The sequence below is a fragment of the Echinops telfairi genome, unplaced genomic scaffold (assembly GCF_000313985.2).
Source record: "Echinops telfairi isolate 266 unplaced genomic scaffold, ASM31398v2 ScPeMD7_5;HRSCAF=22, whole genome shotgun sequence".
Taxonomy (NCBI): Eukaryota; Metazoa; Chordata; class Mammalia; order Afrosoricida; family Tenrecidae; genus Echinops; species Echinops telfairi.
The window spans coordinates 23,096,041-23,102,332 of record NW_022103901.1 but is presented as its reverse complement, the minus strand read 5'-3'; the positions used below and the strand labels follow the sequence as shown (position 1 = coordinate 23,102,332).

Here is a 6,292-nt window from a genome sequence, read left to right as displayed (position 1 = left end):
AAAATAAGATATGTGCAGTGTGCATAGGAATTTGTTTCAAAGTGTTTTTTAAACTATAGTCTGGCCCTCCAATGGTCTGAGGGACAGTGAACTGACCCCTGTTTAAAAAGTTTGAGGACCCCTGCTCTAGGCAATATCCCAGACACAAGCACAACTGGGTTAATCTCATATAAGGGGAAGGGTTGGTTGTGTTGGTTGAAGTGATTCACTTTAGAATAACTCAGTGTCTCAGTTTTCTGATAATCTACCCACATGCTCCCATCCAAAGTTTCAGAACCTCATTTTTCCGCAGTCAGTGCCCTCACTTCAACCTCAGACTCCATTCACGGTTGGGAATTCAAATGGCATGGTAATCCAGCCACTCTTAGGATAACACTCAGGGTTTGGTGTTTGGCAATATCAGCTCTGTTATTTCAAGAAATAAGACTTTCAGGGAACAAACGGCAACACAGGTCTTTTATGCAGTGCTTGAACTATGACTTTGAAGCCCTGTGCTCATCTCTTGCTTTCACTGCTTTGTCTAGTGTTAAGTAGGCCTAGCCAACCAGCTTCCCTATACTCACTCTGACAAAATTGCAGCAAACTATCCAACAATCACCCAGAACCTCACTTCTCACCAAAACTTGAACCATTGGTTGTGATATTTTGTGTATTACTATTACCACCTCACCACATGGATTAGCAGCAACAACTACAACAAAACCCACTGCTATTGAATGGATTCTGATTCACATTGACCTTATAGGCCAGCGTAGAACTGTTCTTTACAGTTTCAGAAACTCATCTGTCCTGAAGCAGACCACCTCATCTTTCTCCTGCAGAGCAGCTGGTGGCTTTGAACAGTCACCCGTGTGGTTACCAGTCCAGTGCTTAACCCACTGGACCAGCAACATCTTTTTTACTTAAATAAAGACAGTCACCAGTGCCTTTAAGACTAGTCAGCCTTACCAATTTTTCTGAGTGAGAAATTTTCAGACACAAGTTTTGCCGGATTAAAGAAGAGGGACAGGTGAGTGGAATTTCAGTCTTAGTGATAATCTTTGCTCTTAACAAGAGAAAGACACAACTTTCTGCTTCCGTAAAGAGTACAGTCTTGAAAACCCACAGAGGCAATACTGCTTATCCTGTAGGGTCACTATGAATTGGCCCCGTCCGGTGGCAGTGGGTTTGGTTTTGCTTTTAACAAGTCGCCTAACTTCATTATCATTACTTTCTCATCACTAAGGAGGCAAGCTTTTGATGAAAAAAGATTTCTTTTTAGTGAGTTAATTTTAATAAGATTGGCCATCAATCAAATCTGCATCTGGTAACTGTAACTGATGTGTGTATCCTTTACTAAGAAGTCATGACTTTACTGCAGAGATTTCAATGACTGAATCATCCTGGATTTGCCTAGTACTCTTTCTTATGAAAATTTCAAAATGTTTTACAAAAGTCTCATCAAGTATATAAAGGAACTTCTCTCTTGACTAATCAAAATTTTTCTTTCTAGAGTTTGTTATTATGTTCATGGTATAGTTTTTCATAGCTAATTTAAGGGTTAGAGCATTTATCCCTGAAAACATACACATCATTTAAAAAAATTATTTAGAATGGATATGTTTAAGGAATCTCAAAGATTTGTTTTTATTTTCACTGATAAAAAGTAATATTGGAGAACAGGACTTATATGTGTGGGTAAGCAAGATTTGCAGTAGTTGACCTCACAATTAAATATATTTAATTATCAATCCCAAACAAGACTAGGGGACCTGCCCCTAAAGCATTTCTAGCATGAACGAACAGAGGCAAATGTGTGTTCTCTGTGAGCAGTTTGTTCTCAAGGGCAAAATGTTGCTTCTTTCATTTATTTTTTTCTTATACCAGTCAAATGAAGTCATTCCTTCTCTCCCTGGAAGGAAGGAATAAAGAACAGAGAGGCTACCTATTCATCCTTGCCCCACTTGGATAGAGAAATTAGGAACAGAGGAAAAGCATCACCGATTGAAAACCACTCCAGAGCTCTGGTGGTGTAAGGGGTTCAGATTTGGACTGCTAATTTCAAGGTTGGTGATTCAAATGACCAGATTCTCGTGGAAGACAACCGAGAACCCTTGGATTTACAGCCTCGAACCCAGAGACAGGTCTGACCTATCCTATCAGGCTGCCGCTAGGTAGAATTAACTCAATAGCAGTGGCATTTAAAACATGCAGCTGTCTAGTGTTTTGTGAGGAGTTGTAACTTTTTTTTCCCCCACATTTGCAGATGGCAGGTCTTGGGGGAAGTGGAAGACTTGAAGTAGGTGGTGGTGGTTATTGCTCTTTTCATTGCTGTCTGCACAGCAAATTCTGGGAAACCTCAGATATAAGACTGGCCTACAAACGAGGTTTCTTTGGTTTTAAAACATTAAAATGTTATATTGCCCAAGCAGACCTATTTATCAGATACTAGTGTGTTCGGCTACTAACAAGGTCAGCAGTTCAAAACCATCAGCTACCATGTTGGAGAAAGGTGAGGCTTTCTAGTCTCGGAAATCCCTAGGATCAGTTCTACCTTACCTTGTAGGGTCACTTTGAATCAGAATTGTGTTTTTGGTTTTTTTTTGAGATAACAAATAATAATGCCATTTTCCCTCAATTGAACTGTGATAGTTTTAGTGATTACAAAGATGCTGTAGAGTGAAGGAGCTCTGTAGTGTTAGTTATTAAGCAATTAAGCAAACCTATCTAGAATTTGTTTTGGCAGTCATTTTACCAGTGGCTTGTAGAAAAGGACAGAATATAGTTACATAAGGCAAAAATCAAGGTTATGATAGTGGGGGGAAGGAAGCACCAAAGAACTAGAGGAAAGTTGTGTGTTTCATCGGTGCTATACTGCACCTGACTGGCTCATCTCTTCCCTGTGACCCCTCTGTGAGGGGATGTCCAGTTGTCTGCAGATGGCCATTGGGTCTCCACTCTATGCCCCTACCCCGTTCACATTAGGTATGGTTTTATTCTGGGTCTTAGATGCCTGATACCTAATCCCATTGACACCTCATGATCACACAGGCTAGTGTGCTTCTTCCATGTGGGCTTTGTTACTTCTTAGCTAGATGGCCACTTGTTTATCATGAAGCCTTTAAGACTCCAGACGTTTATATCTTTTTTTTAAAATTATTTTATTGAGGGCTCGTACAATTCTTATCACAGTCCACACGTACATCCATTGAGTCAAGCACATATGTACACCTGTTGCCCTCATCAATCAAAACATTTGCCCCCCCACCCCAGCCCTCAATATCATTTGCTCATTTTCCCCTTCCCTCTCCCCTCCCTCCTGAACCCTTCATAATTCATAAATTATTATAGTTTTGTCCTAAGTTACACTGTCCGACGTCTCCCTCTGCCCTCTTCTCTGCTGTCCATTCCCCAGGGAGGAGGGACGTTTATATCTTTTGATAGTCAGGCACCATCAGCTTTCTTCACTACATTTGCTTATGTACCCATTTTGTTTTCAGCAATTGTTTCGGGAAGGTGAGCATCATATAATGCTGGATTATTAGGACAAAGTGTTCTTGTGTTGAGGGAGTACTTGAGTTGAGGCCCAATGTCCATCTGTAACCTTAATTCTTAACATAGAGATATGAGTACATAGTTCTATTCCCTGGCCTTAATTCTACCTTACAAATCAGATTAGTCCGGAACATGCACACTGGTACAGATAAGAGCCCGCAGCACAGGGAATCCAGGATAGATAAACCCCTCAGGGCCAGCAATGAGAGTAAGAGATACCAGAAGGATTAGGGGAAGGAGGGGTAGAAAGAGGGAATCGATCATAAGGATCAAACTATAACCCCTTCCCAGGGGGACAAACAATGGAAAAGTGGGTGAGGGGCGACGGAGGACAGTGTAAGATATGAAAATCTATAACTTATCAAGGGTTTGTGAGGGAGGGTGGGCGGGGGAGGGAAGGGAAGAAATGGGGAGCTGATATCAGGGGCCCAAGTGGGAGGATAATGCTTCGAAAATTATGATGGCAGCATATGTGCAAATGTGCTTGATACACTGGATGAATGTATGGATTGTGATAAGGGATGAAAGAGCCCCCAATAAAAGTATTTTTTTTAAATGGCAAAAATCTTGATGTTGGGCCTATTTTTTTTTTTTAGCTTAAAAAGCATTAACAAAATGTATACATTGGCCTTTGAGTCCCCCCACCCCCAAAGATAGAAGCTCCATAACTAAAATTACCCATTTCAAGTATATAATTCAGTGACTTTTATATTCAGAGTTGTGTATCCATTACCACAATCAGTTTTAGAACATTTTTAAAGAAATTCTTCACCCTCACACATGATCCCAGGTCTCCAACTTTCCCTACTCTCAGCCCTAATAGTCACTAATCGATTTTCTGTCTTTATGATTGACCTATTCTGGGTATTTCATATAAGTGGAATCATACAATATATACACAAGGGTGTCAAAAGTTCAAGGGGGAAGATCCATCATCTTTAAATTCCATTTTCCACGAACTTTTTGAAGCCCCTTCGTATGGTGTCTTGTCCCCAGCACAGTTCATTTAGCATGTTTTCAAGGTTCATACACATTATAACATGAATTACTGCTTTATTTTTATTGCCATGTAGTAATTCTTTATGTGACTATACCATCAGTTGGTGGACATTTGAGCCAGTCAATCCTTTTTGTTTCCAAGAATGACATTTCTCTATAATGGTAACATTGTACACAGATTTTTTTCTCTAAATTTGCACTAAAAAAAAAAGTTGTGATTTTGGGTGTGGAATTAGATTTGTCAACGGTAAAATTAGTATGATAAAGGTATCTCAAAGGGAAGTTGGAGGAAGTAAAATATAAAGACTTAGCACATGACTTGACACATAGTAAATGCTCAGATGTTATTCAGTATTATTATTATTATTATTTTAAATATCAAAACTTTGGCATTTTTAGTATTTCTCTTTTTAATTATTCATCTTATTTGTTTACTTATACTTTGCCTTGTTTTGAAAAGAGATTTAAGGCAACATGATGTGCTGTTTTTCAATATTCCTGAAACCCAACTGGGTCTAATCTGAGAAAAGAACCTGCATAGTCAGTTATAGTGATAATATATAATACAGACTTAGAGAGACATGTGTAAACACCAAATCTAGGGAGTATAGAGTTAGTTTATATGTTTCTAAAATTGACTGAAGAAATTTTCCAAATGAAACACAACGAAGCATAGTGGGAAGGAACACAGATTTTGAACTCAAATCAATAGGTTGTCAAAGCCCAGTCCCAATATTTGCCAGCCATGTAATTGATTTTAGGCAAGTTGTAGTTAAGAGTTTTAATATTATATGTAAAATAATAAAATTATATTATTCAGACCATATTAATATCTTTAGCATTTCCAGTTATTGTTAATACAGGCTCAGACCTCAACTTTCTGTCTTCTGTAAGTTAGATTTCAACAGTGCACTGAAAATTGTTTACTTAAGACATTTTTTTAAAAGTATATTCATGAGCTGGCGGCTTACTAGTTTTACAGCTGGAATATCAAAGGTCAGTGTGTCTCAGAGACTGAGAATCAGTTTGAAATATGTGAGATAGTTACATCTTTATAGAAACCTGGCAAGTAGTATAACTGAACCTTTAGTTCTAGTTATTTTTGCTTTTATGTTATCATTAGCTTTTGTAATACAACTGTAAAAGAACACACACATACCTTATCATGAGAGTTTAATCATTCAGCTTGAATGAGTAATTATATACATAGTGACCCTGTAGTGTATCCTTCCTCTAAGTAACTCCAAAGATTATACAGTGACAACATACAGGTATAAATTTCATATTTATAGCTTGCCTATTTGTGATGGTTTATGTAAAAGTGATATATCTTTGTGTTTGTCATGTTTTATTTTCAAGCTCTGAAGCTGTGTTTGTTTGCAAGCATTCTAGAATTCTTTGACTATCAGCTAGCTGCTAAAAATTTTAATAATTACAACACCTCATCCAATTTGTTTGATTATTTCAATAAGATTGACAGCATTGTTTCATCTTTTACCTAGGATAAAATAATGTTTAACAAGGCTCCTCTGAGAATCCTAAAGAAGCTAGAGAAGAACCATGAGAGAACTTAGAGAACTTTGGATATCAGAACCAAAATTAAATTCACTGTCATCAAGTAAATTCTACCTTACAGCAACCTAAAAATAAGCAGATGGTTCAGAATAACTTTTTTTTTTCTTTTTTAACATTTTATTAGGGGCTCATACAACTGTTATCCCAATCCATACACACATCAATTGTGTAAAGCGCATTTGTA

At 37.8% G+C, this 6,292-nt stretch overlaps 2 protein-coding genes across 2 annotated transcripts in view; both read left to right on the top strand.

Annotated features, from left to right (window-relative positions):
• VWA3A (von Willebrand factor A domain containing 3A) overlaps positions 1-6,292 on the top strand; it is a 161,407-nt gene that overhangs the window by 9,944 nt on the left and 145,171 nt on the right. The gene's annotated exons all lie outside the window — the stretch shown is intronic.
• Positions 1-6,292, top strand: part of MOSMO (modulator of smoothened) — a gene marked incomplete at its 5' end in the record, with an annotated part of 80,181 nt that overhangs the window by 9,944 nt on the left and 63,945 nt on the right. The gene's annotated exons all lie outside the window — the stretch shown is intronic.